This window comes from Canis aureus, chromosome 5 (genome assembly GCF_053574225.1).
Source record: "Canis aureus isolate CA01 chromosome 5, VMU_Caureus_v.1.0, whole genome shotgun sequence".
NCBI classification, from domain to species: Eukaryota; Metazoa; Chordata; class Mammalia; order Carnivora; family Canidae; genus Canis; species Canis aureus.
This window is the reverse complement of record NC_135615.1, coordinates 33,216,943-33,229,976: the sequence shown is the minus strand read 5'-3', so window position 1 is coordinate 33,229,976 and position 13,034 is coordinate 33,216,943.

Genomic DNA, 13,034 nt, shown 5'->3' with positions numbered 1-13,034 from the left:
AGCAGCTAAGGTAGACGCAGATCACCTTAAACCAAGCTGGGATTGCACTGATTCGAACCTGACCTTTAATTTCAGCAAGGCTGGTCTATTATTTCCTGTTGGGGGGCACGCTGGTGAGAACCACGATGTTGGCCTCAACCCTCCCCTTTTCTGAGCTGCATTTTTCGCTTCCAGCCCGAAGGCCACCCAGATTCTGCTCAGCTTCTCAGTCACTCGTGCTTTGTCACTGGGCCTCTCTCCTGATGAGATTCTCTACTGCTCCTCCTTCCAAATTAGGGGACTCTTGGGGCCATAAAAATGTGGCCTCAAATGTTGCCCTGGCTGCATATTCCTTCTTTCTGGGACCTTGACCCATCCTCGCACTCCATAGCTCTGATGCCTTCTGAGGTGGGATGAAGTGTGGCCCCAAAATTCAAATATTGAAGAGCTACCCGCCCCCCAGTGTGACTGAACGTGGAGAAGGGGTCTTTGGGAAGTAACAAAGGTTAAATGAGGTCTAAGAATGAAGCCCTGATCTAATAGGACTGTGATCCTGAAGGAAGAAGCGAGAGGTTTCTCTCACCCGCTGCCATGTGAGGACAGCAGGCAGCCGTCTACATTCCAGAAGACGACCCACAAGAACCTGGCCCTGCTGCCACCCTGGTCTCAAACTTCACCCTCCAGGACTAAGAGAAAAGACATTTCTGGTGTTTGTCCGGGCAGCCCAAGCTGACCGCTACCCTTCAGGTAGGCGTCTTAGCACCTGTTCCTACTTCCCAGCCTTCCTCATTGCTGCTGAGAGCGCCGGCCACTCACAAATGTGTCTGCGGTAAGAACTAGGTGCCCACGGGTGGAAGTGACACCACCATGGGAACCCCCGTCCTGAATCTTTACAAAGGACAGAATTGAGGATGTCAGGGCAGGTTTTAGTAACACATGAGAAGCAAGGAAGAAGTCATCATAAAGTCACAAAACACAGAACATTTGAACTGAGCTCACACAAAAATATATTTAACGTTTGGCATATTTTTTCCACCAGCAAACGGAAAGGATGGCGCCCTGTTTCAACTGTGTGTGACAGGAACGGAGAAGGGTCTGAGGTTTCACTCTGACTGCAAGGTGACAAATTAGCCTGCTACGGTTTCAGGGATGCTGGAGAAGATGAGTCAGAGATAAAAGACGATTTGTCATCCAGAGCAGCGGCAAGTGACAGTGTAATGCCACGTTCCTCAGCTCCAGGTCCCATAGATACACACGGAGAGGACTGGTCTGGTCCACACTGGCACGCACAGTGCACTGCGTTTGGGTAGAGAGGCCCTAGGCCTAGGAACCCCAGTGGTCTTCTAAAAGGAGCAACCCAGGCATGGCCACCCCTGGCCCAGATGGCGATGTTATTGGGCTGGACGGTACCCAAGCTCCCCTCTGCTCCCAAGAGGGGGACACTACCACTGTCTTTCCGAGCTACTGGCTATACAATCATCCCTGAAAAGATAGTCGGGACCAAAGGGAAGTCAATGCCTTTGCTTAGAAGATGTTCAGAAACACGGAGACCCACAGAGAACAGCCTTTCCATACGGAGGAGGAAAATCTTTAGGACTGACCAGCCCACTCAATGCAGATTTGCTGAGTTATGCATATAGTGCAAGTAGGATGGGTATAGTTCACCGCCAGGGACCTTGGGGATCAGAGGAGGTAAATTGAAGTTAATCAAAACGCGCCCATTACGACTCATTCACGGTGTTTGCAATGCTTGTCTACTTGGTGGTATGTTTTGTCAGTGTACAGAGGGAAAGAAAAATCTACTTCTAAAAAAGTCATGAAAAAAATAAAAAATAAATAAAAATGTCATGAGTTTACTAATATCATCTGTTATTCAACACTGTTTGTCGAATAATGTGTGAACTTCCTCGAAAGAGAATTCCCCTACCACACCTATTCTGGGTACATGACCTTGTAGATTTTGAAGACAGTACAGTCCTGGAATTTATTCCATACAGGTCTCTGGCCAGAGAACCATTTTAGAGAAATGAAATCTGTATCTACTTTATTATGACATCAAATATTTTGGCATTTACCTAAGTGCTTGATTATATAATCCCATTAAAATAAGTCAAATAGATTTTTTTTAAAGAGATCTAACACTTAATAAAAGAGTTTTTATTTCATCTTTGTAACAAAGCTTAGAGGGATGAATTGTTTTCATTCCCATCTTACAGGCGCCCACAAGAGCAATTATACAACCAACTCTAGATCATAAAGGTTAACAAGTGACTGATGAACAATGATTTTCTCTTCACGTTTTTGTAGTGCCATCATACCATTACACTCATAATATTTTATTTTCTAAATTAGGTGCACTTTTCTTAGCTACTTAGGTATATAGAGATACTGGGGAAAGACTTCCAGACACATCGTATATTTAAGCTCAACATGATTTTGTTTCCTATAAACACAGATGAAGAAACACCGACTAAGTGACATTTCTACCCACACCCAAGAACCTAGCTGGACAAATAAATAAGCTTTGGGTCTTACCTATCTTAAACAATTTAGGCAAAAAAGAAACTTTTTTCAGTGAAGAAACAAAACACTAGGTTAATAAAGACAGAGCTAGCACGTATAACTACATTTGAATTCTCTTTGAATTACTTTGCATCATTTTGTGACACGAAATATATCCAATGTCCCCACCATCCAATGGGGGAAAGAACATCTACCATTTAGCCCAGAAGCCAGCTTGAGATATAAAAGATATAAACCCAGCTGTAAGTGTTTTCTTCTTGATGCGGTTGTCTTGAAGCAATCAGCGTCCACTGATAGAGGAATGGATAGAATAGATGTGGGGCACACAAGTACGTGCATGTACACGAATATTATGCAGCCATAAAAAAGATGATATCTTGCCATTTTTGACAACACAGATGGACCTAGAGAATATTATGCTAAAACAGGTAAATCAGACTGACAAACATAAATGCCATATGATTTTACTCATACATGGAATCAACAAAACAAATGACTATGCAAACAAAAAGCAAAATCAGACCCATAAACACAGAGAACAAACTGATGGTTGCCAGAGAGAAGGTGGCTGGGGATGAACCAAATGGGGGAAAGGGGAGTGGGAGATCCAGGCTTCCAGTTATCCAATGAATTAATCATAGGAATAAAAGACACAGCACAAGAAACATTGTCCATGATATAATAGTGTCGTAGGGTGACCGATGGGGAGCCTAGCATTGGGTGTAAAGACGTTGAATCACCACGTTGTACACTCGGAACTAATGTAACATTGTGTGTAAACTATATCCAAATTTTGAACATTTTTCAAGTAAAAATAAATAAAAACAAATATTTTCTTCTATGGGGAGTGCCGTGACCAAGCGCACGGCCACCAGCCGATTGTTCATTTCAGAGCACCAGGTGATGTTCACACCATCTCCTTGTCTTTCAACACTGCTCTGAGTTTACAAATTGATTTTTCCTGTGTGTCGCACACGGAGTGCTGGCAGAAAAGGATGGAACATTCAAGCTGAATAAAAAAGGGTGGCTGATAGAATGAATATTTGCAAATAGTGGTTGAGCTTTGGAACGTGAGGAGGGATGGTGCCGTAAACCAGAGTGGGTCACAATGGGAGGCCGTTGTGGCCTCTAACCTGGAGGAATAGGAAAGAGAGTGGTTACCAGACCCCGAGGAGGGATTAGTTCCCTCTGTCATTTCCACTCTTTGACTTATGTTATTTCCACTCTCTTAATATAATAAACAGAGGGGCCTCCGGGTGGCTCAGTTGGTTAAGCATCCTTCTGCCTCTGCCGGGCCTTCCCCACTCACACTTGCTCTCTCTCTCTCTCTCTCTCTCTCTCTAAAAGAACAAATTAAAAAATAATAAACAGCATCTGAAGAACATTCCTTTGGCTGAGTTGCTTTGCACATTTCGGATATTTTCCTAAGGAACATTCTTAGATGTGTACCTACACACTCCAGCCTCCCTGGCCCCCAAGCAAAAGCCTCCTGGTGCATTTGGGGCACTTCTACCATCACCCTGAAGAATGCAGCTCACCGGGGTCACATTTGGCACTGCTCTCCTGCAGACGCTCCAAGACTGTGATCACTGACTTCCCTCGAATGCCACTCCCATGCATCTACCTCATGTAGTGGAAAGAGTGCTCCAGGAGGGGCGGGAAGCCCCCCCAGTCACAGAGTTGTCACACACAGGACAGGTTCATTGGAGAGTCACCTACTTGTTGTGAGCGGTGGTACTAAGCCGGCATGCTGTGAAGTCAGCGAGATTCCAAGTTAATTTATCCTCACAACATTATCCAGCCCATGTTTACATAGACTGCATGTGAACATAAAAACCTAACAGCGATGATAGAATTACAGGTTTTTATACCTTTCTTCCCTATTTTTTTGTGATTTGACTTTTAAAAAAATTAACATATCTGGTCTTACATGGATACACAATGTAATGTACACATGCAGGGGTCCCTGGGTGGTTTCATGGTCAGGGGTCTGTCTTTGGCTCAGGGTGTGATCTTGGGGTCCCGGGATTGAGTCCCACATTGGGCTCCCCTCAGGGAGCTTGCCTCTCCCTCTGCCTGTGCCTCTGCCTCTCTCTGTGTCTGTCATGAATAAATAAATAAAATCTTTTTAAAAAATGTACATATGCACATTTGTGACCAAAGGCCCTTGAGAATGCCACCGAATGTGGACTTAGTTGTGGGAAGATCCCAACAAATATGTGAAAAGCATCCAAATACTCTGTTGAAATGATAAATAATGAGCTTGTAAAGAGGAGAAAGCTAGATACGGCTAAATCAAAGACAAGGATTTCCTTAGTTGTACACTGTTTTACTTTGAAAGGAGTTTCCTATGAACCACAGAAATGATTCAACCTCCCTATTCCATCCTGCCTGTAACTTTTGGGACATTCAAATTTAGATTGGTGGTTCAAAGATCCATGACTTCATTTTTTAATTTCATTACCAAATGGAGAGTGAGATCCTTGAAAAATTTAAAATACTCAGGAAGGCAATACAACATAAATGTAAGTAATATCTCCAAATGGTATCACATGTTCTTGATATAAAATCACTCCATCGGTACCCCTGGTATGAAATAGGTATGCGACGTTGTGTTTGGTCTAGACCCGCCTTCATCATAGGTGAACTGTTCACACACACTGAGTCTGCGTCTTATTTGTGGTGAAACTCATGATGCTCTTCTTCCTCAGACAGTAATTACCCTTGTAAAAGTCTTCCACGAGTCTCTGCCTCAGGGAGGAAGGTGACCGGGGAGTCCTACCTCAGAGTCTCCCTTTGAAAGGGAACTACTACTGTTCATAGCAATAATGATGAGCTCTTGATATCATGGTGGTAACGAGATCCTGTTCTGGTTACCGCACTGACAGGTAACAGGTGTGTCTAAGATCACCGTGGCCGAGTGCATATGAAAGCTTACATGAGACAATTACACTGGAAGAATGCACAGTTTTTACACTGGGGAAAGAAAATACTAGTTTGGAATTAGAGGCATAGTCTCACTTAGTAACACAAAGCACAAGGAGTTCACACCTATCCCAATGGCCAAAATCCAAACACTGACAATACCAAGTGCTGACAAAAAAGGGGAGGAACTCACTGCTGGTGGGCATGCAGAATGGCACCGCCACTTTGGAAGACAGCTTAACAGCTTCTTACAGAACTAAACATACTCTCACTATATGATGTAATAATTGTGCTCCTTGATATTTACACAAAGGAGTTGAAAACTTGTGCCCACCAAAATAAATATAAATAACTATACCTGTGTATACCTGTGTATACTTATTTGTAGCAGATTTATTTATAATCTCCAAAACTTGGAAGCCACCAAGATGTCCTTCCATAGGTGATGGACAGACTGTGGTCTATCCAGACTGTGGAACATTATTCAGTGATGAAAAGAAAAAAGCGATCAAGCCATGAAACGACATGGAGGAAAAACAATAAATAATGTTCAGACCTATAGTTTGCAAATGCAAGGCCATGGCGTGAGATTCAGGTTTTAAATGCACAAGACACAGTGGACTCACCTAGAGCAAAAAACTTTTCCTTGCTTTAAGAAGGATGTGGGGTGGTGAGTATAAATGCATGCACAGAAGCATCATCACAGTGGCCTCCGACAGGCCCGCTTAAATGGCTACGTCCTGATTACCTCACAGAGTGAGACTCAGCAATGGGGTTGACGAGCCCTGACCAGAAAGTCTGCATCCCTGGCTACCTCCCTCATGAATGAAACACTGGTTCATTTCTGAAGAAATGTGGGGAGTTGTATCCCTGAACTGTAATACACGAGGAAGGGCCTTCAGATGCCGGAGAAACCCAGGAATGTAGGGGGTGTCTAGAAACTGGAAAATCAAGAATACAGATTCTCCCTGGAGCTTCCAGGAGGTGCACGGTCCCGCCAACACCTTGACTTCTGCTTACTGAGACCCTGTGTTGGACATCGACCTCCGGAACTGCAAGATAATACATCCACACTGTTTTGTACCACCAAGGTGGCAGTAATTTGTTACAGCAGCCGCAAGAAACTCATACGGTGTTCCAAATGAGGCAATGGGTTGGATGGTCCTGCAGGTGACCTTGGAGTATCATGGGGAAAACATGAGTTATTTAATAAAGGGGTTTACTAGAATAAGGTAGCCACATAAAATAAATCCACACGTGAAGTTGGATCCCAAACTTACTTCTTACACCAAAACCAATTTTTGTTGCATTAAAAACATATTTTTAAATCAACTCATACAATTATTAGAAGAAAAGCATAAGATATATACTTTAAACCCCTGTGGTACTAATATGAAATCTAAGAGATCCATAGCCATTAACTCATGATTTCTACTTTCAGAAATTTGTTCTATTGATTTACATCGTGTGTGCAAAATTGTATCTGTTTTGGCATCATCTCCGTGAGCATTTTTTTGTCTTTTTGTAAGAGTGAAGGGTTGCATATTATCTAAATGTCTATCTGTGAGTTACTGGTTAAACAAGACATGGTAGTAACTTCATACAAGAAGAGGATGATAGCTGTTTACGTGCTCATAAAAATGACTTCTAAGACATCTGCTGAAACCAGAAAAGCACAGGGGTGTGTATATTTAGACAACACAGACCCATGTGAGAACAGACCACAGTAAATACCTACGCCGGTTAATGCCAGAGTGAAAACCAAGGAGCAACAAAGAGGAGAGAGTTATTTTTATTTTTATTTTTTTGTACGTTTGAGCTTGTTCCAAGCACACTTACTGACTTTTTTAAAACATTAACTTATTTGAAAAATTAAAGGAGAAACTAAAGCAAAGAAAACCCTCACAACCCTTAAGTTGTGAGCACAACTTAATCACATCCTCGGGTTGGAATTTAGACAACAGGCCACCAATGTATGAATTTGAATTTGTCCTAAACCTCAGTGTTTGAACAATAAGCAACAAATCATGGCTTACCTGACACTGTGATTCCTTAATGAAATAGTGAATGATGCACAATGATAGAAAATGCTCGGAAAAGCACACGTGCAAAAGATGACCACATCTCACCTGTCATGGACACAGAGTCCCCAGGCCAGCTCCTGCTTCAGTGTTTCCCCAAGACACACAGGTAAGCCATGCTGTTTTCAGGGTTTGAGTACTCATTAATGTGGAGACAGAGATATGGCAGGAAACTGGAAAATACGGAGAAGTTTCAAAGCTACAGTGTCTTTAATGTGGTTGTGAGTAGAAGATAATCTCGCTGAGCAGTGGGCTGGAAGCCTGCAGGGCTCCTGCTCTCACTACCGAGACCGAGACTTTGATCCAAATATACAAAGAGGCAATCCACGAACGTCTACTGAGTGAGTGAGTGATAAAGGCACAGCTTCTACGGCCTTCTCTGCCTGCGGGTGGGCCTTCAGAACCCCCCGATCCAGGAGTCTGGCTGCTCGATCAATTTGGCTGAAGAGGCAGCCCTGAAGAAAGACAGGGATCGATCATGGCCCATCTACACCCGCCCTGAGCTCACGCACCCCTGCATCTGGGAACTTCCAATCCCGGTGGTCCAGGGCTCCAAGCCTGGCAGGTGAATGTTCCCCTGGGGCATCTCTGGTTACAAAGAAGAGAAAAGACATAAGGAGAGCTATGGCTTTGTAGATCTGAGATTGTAGCCAAAGGTTGTAGTAAGAGAATAAATAATAATAACAATAATACAAAGATTGGTGATTTTCCTCAAAGGAACTATCGAAGCAAACCCCATGTTTCTTAACCCTTGAGCCCCAAAGTCAATGCTGCCATGCTTGCCTGACTGAAAATGGTAAGAAGATCCGCATAGACTCAGGGTGAGTGGTGAACTGGAATGTAGGTCAGCCATCTGCTCAGATCTCCAGGACGCAGTTCCCAAGAGGAGTCCAACTCCTAGAAACTAAGAGTTTATAAGAATTCGATGATCTACTTTCTTCCTCCCACTTGGACATTCGCTGACCCTATGTGTGATCATGTCATAATTTCTGACATCCTAAACCCACCCCATCTTCTTACTCCACAATATCTATTATAGTTCTACATAATGATTCAAATTTCAAAATATCCCCTAAATCAGATCATTCTCCTAGGAAAAATATCAAAAATCTGTACCATCACCCCCATCTGTGATAAGACCAGCACATGTATTACATCCTGGTTTGGTAAATGAAGGCCATGGCCCAAGCCCTCCTGTCTGACTGTTGGATGAAGTTTGCGAGGCCCGTACACACCTGTCCATTGAGGTGGGTGGTGATTCCACACCCCACGGGGAGGCTGGAGTGGCGGGAACAGCGACAGGAGGGCTCTGAGATACTAAGTATCTGGCCCTCTACCAAAACCGTTTGTCAGCCCTTGCTGTAAATAACCACAGCTTACGTCTTATTTTATTTGTCTGTGAATAATGTCATGAGTTTAAGTCAGTTCAGTTGCTTGAGAACCGACAAACTATATTCTGAAAGCCGCCAGGAGTTCAGTGATCACCAAGGACACTAGCTGACCTCCGGAGGGTCCGCCGCAGCCATGAACCCTAGTTGCGTGAGTAAATGTCACCAGCCTGTGACCCGGTCACCGGGCCTGTAACACGGGCTTCAGGGTCATTCTCTCCTCCTAGGAAGCTATTGAGACTTTTACACAATGGCATATAAGAAAATAGCTTTTGGCACATATTAAGTGTTTAAAATGAGTTATTTTTGAAATTTCTCATTATAGACACACATACACATACATGTACGTGTCCCCCACTGAGATGGCAGGTGAAAACCTCCCAAACGTAATTATGATGTTACCATACACATTTATACTCGTGGGCCCTGGGTGCCTCAGCAGTTGAGGATCTGCCTTCGGCTCAGGGTGTGACCCCGGAGACCCAGGATCGAGTCCTGCATCAGGCTCCCTGCAGGGAGCCTACTTCTCCCTCTGCCTGTGTCTCTGCCTCTCTCTCCGTGTCTCTCATGAATAAATAAATAAAATATTTAAAAAATTTATACTCATAATCAGTAAGAGTCTGGGGCGTAAGGCTGTCCTGGCTTCTTGTTGATATTTCACCCATGAGCCAGGTGCCCAAGAGACACGAAGAAGACAGAAAGAAAAGCCATGTGAGCATCCTGGGTATTGCACCAAGGAGCTGGGGAAATGTGTGGAAGGCCGGACAGAAAATACTGCTGTGTACTCTTCACACCAGCTTCTAAGAGCCACAGTTAAGATTTTAAAAATAGCAAACTCTGTAGAAAGTCTCATTATATGAGGGTAACGTGGCATTCTCCACCTCCTGGGCAGACAATGGGATATTAATCTTCGCAGCAAATGATATGGTAAGTGAATTGGAGAAGAGAGGAGAGGCAGACGGGACCTGCATGTTGTTAAAATAGTATCGTGAAATAGACACTGGAAATTTACATTCCGAGACAATGGGAGAGGGGGAAAGAGAAAAAAAAAACAAAGAATGTTTAAAAAAACACTTTCTGTAATGTTTAAAATGTACCTCGTTTTGGGATTCATTGATTTTTATTCTTTAAAACAAGGCTTTTTTATTTTCAAATATGACATGTGCATTATTCAGCCAACTAAAGAACAGTCCAATTTGTTGCCAACTCTATCATCAATTCTGTTTTAATCTTCCCTGGGTACTGAAGTAAAACATGCTGAGCTGTAGATTTCCTTTGCTGTGGCAGGAGAAATTTACTAAGCAACATTGCTCCTTTTTCTGGAGGTTTTCAGAGCTGCCTTTTCCTGGGGAGCTCACCCTTCTGCGGAGGTGGGACGCAGCCAGGTGTCTGGGAGCTGCCGCATGTCACAGCGCGTGCTCCATTGATTAACCATGAAAACAGTAATGGAACTGCCATTGATCCCTGAAATGGCTCCTCCGAAATCCTTTAGGACGTCCACAGGGTCACTACTCATGTTCCGTGGTGAGGATAAGCTTCAAGCTATCTGACTGCTTGCTAACCGCCACCTGCAATAAACTGCTTACCTTTCCATTACCAGCTTAACAATTGCCTGCCAGAGTGGAGTGTATGAAAAATAGATTAAAAAAAAAAAAGCTCCCAAACTTCACAACGGCAGAAGGAGTCATTTGCACGGCTGAGTCTGAGAATTTTCAGTCTGGAAAATAACTCTCATGCTCACCAGGAAGTATAATGTGACTCAGTCTCTCATTTTGAATATCCAGAGTTCAACAGTAAAAAACTGACTGCTTCAGTATTCCACCTTTAACTTTCCAAAGCACTTTCACATTTCCTCCACTTGCTTATTTCTCAGGGTTTTTAGACAGGGACAACTTCTAAAAATAAGGAAAACCATGGTGAAAACATGTCTAAGGAGTATTAAATGGCTATGTGAGGATCACTAATGGCAGAACTCTATGTCAGATTTGCCATCCACCCACCCATCCATCCACCCATCCACCCATCCACCCATCCACCCACCCATCCATCCATCTATCCATCCATCCATCCATCCTTCATCCACCCATCTACCCATCCACTCATCCATTCATCCATCCATCCATCCATCCATCCATCCACCCATTCGTCCATCCATCCATCCATCCACCTACCCACCCACCCATCCATCTATCCATCCATCCACCAATCTATCCATCCATCCACCCACCCATCTATCATCTACCCATCCTTCCCAGCAAGGTTCTTCACTGAGTCACTAACAAGTACAACGATGTATAAAAATGTTCTTTTCCTATTATTTCAACCAAACTCTGGTAGGTTAGCAAGAGTAACAAAACTTATGCATGATCCAAGGAAATTCAGGAAAAGTGCCTCATCAGTACAGAGAATGCATGTGTATCACCACGTCCCTCTAACACCAGCCTTTAGTTTACTTCATGTAAGTGTCAAGAGCAAGTAAGTTTATTTCTATTGAAAGTGAAGAATGTTTAGAGTCATTTAAGTTAGAAGTATTATGATTCCTGTGAAAAATGTGTGGGGAAATGATGTACAGAGTCTTTGATGAATGGCTCTAGTCCAATGCAGTTTTTTATTGTTGTTAGGAACATGGAACATGAGATCACTCTCTTAACAGATTTTAAGTGTTCAATACTTAGTTAGCATACCATATTCCATAACAATTCCATGTGTGTACTGTTACCTCTACCTATATAGTGTTGCTAGCTATTGCTCAAAGTTGTACAGTAGATCTCTAGGACTTATTCACCTTGCTTAATTGAAATTTTATGGCCGTCACAACATCTCCCCTATTCCTCCACCCTTGCCACCATTCTACTCTCTGCTTCCATTAGTTTGACTGTTTTAGATATCTTGTACAAGTGGAATTGCACAGTATTTTTCTCTCTGTGACCAGGGCATTTCATTTAGCATGATGTGTGTCACTTTCATCCATGTGGTTGCCTGTGGCAGGCTCTCCATCTTTTTAAAGTTGAACAATATCACATGGTGTGTGCATGTGTGTGTGTGTGTGTGTACATCCCCATGTTTTTTTCATCCACCCATCCATCCATGGACATTTAGGTTGTTTCCATATCTCAACAGTTATGAATAATGTGGGAGTGCAGTTATCTCTTCAAGGTCCTGATTTCAATTCTTTTGGATACATACCCAGGAATGCAATTGCTGTATCACATGGTAGGTTTTGTTTTGTTTTGTTTTGTTTTTTAATTAAAATCTCCATGCTGTCTTCCATAGCAGCAGGACTGTTTTATGCTCCCGCCGACAGTGTGCAAGGGTTCCAATTTCTTTACATCACTGGCAACATGTTTCTGCTTTTTAATACTAGCCATTCTAACAGGTGTGAGGTGGTATGTCACTGCGGCTTTGATTTGCATTTCCCTGATGATCAGTGATGCCGAACACATTTCCATGTAACTATTGGCCATGTGGATATATTGTTTTCGGAGAAATGTCTATTCAAATATTGGCACAAAGACAGACATAGAGACTAATAGAACAGAATAGAGAGCCCATTAACAAACCCACACATATGTAGTCAGTTGATCTTTCATAAGAATACACAATACAGGGGCACTGGCGTGGCTCAGTCAGTTAAGCATCTGGCTCCTGGTTTTGGCTCAGGTCCTGATCTCAGGATGCTGGGATTGAGCCCTATGTCAGGCTCCATGCTCAATGGGGAGTCTGCTTGATGATTCTCTCCTTCTTCCTCCGTCCCTCCACCTGCTGTCTCACTCAAATAAAGAAATAAATCTTAAAAAAAAAAAAAGAATACACAATACAAAGAGCCAAGAATACACAATGGGAAAAGGATAATCACTTCAACAAATGGCAGTTGGGAATATATCTGCATGCAAAAGAATGAAATTGGACCCTTAACTAAAACCACACACAAAAATGCACTCAAAATGGCTGAAAGACTAAAACATAAGCCGTAAAAGTATAGAAGTCCTCAAAGAAAACATATGAAAAAGCTTCTTGACACGGGTCTTGGTAATGGTTTGATGGATGAGAGCAAAAGCACACGTGTTTTGAATAGAGGGAAAGCAGACTGGGGACACGTGGAGGCAGGGAGACCCCCTAGGAGGTTCGTGTGGCCAGC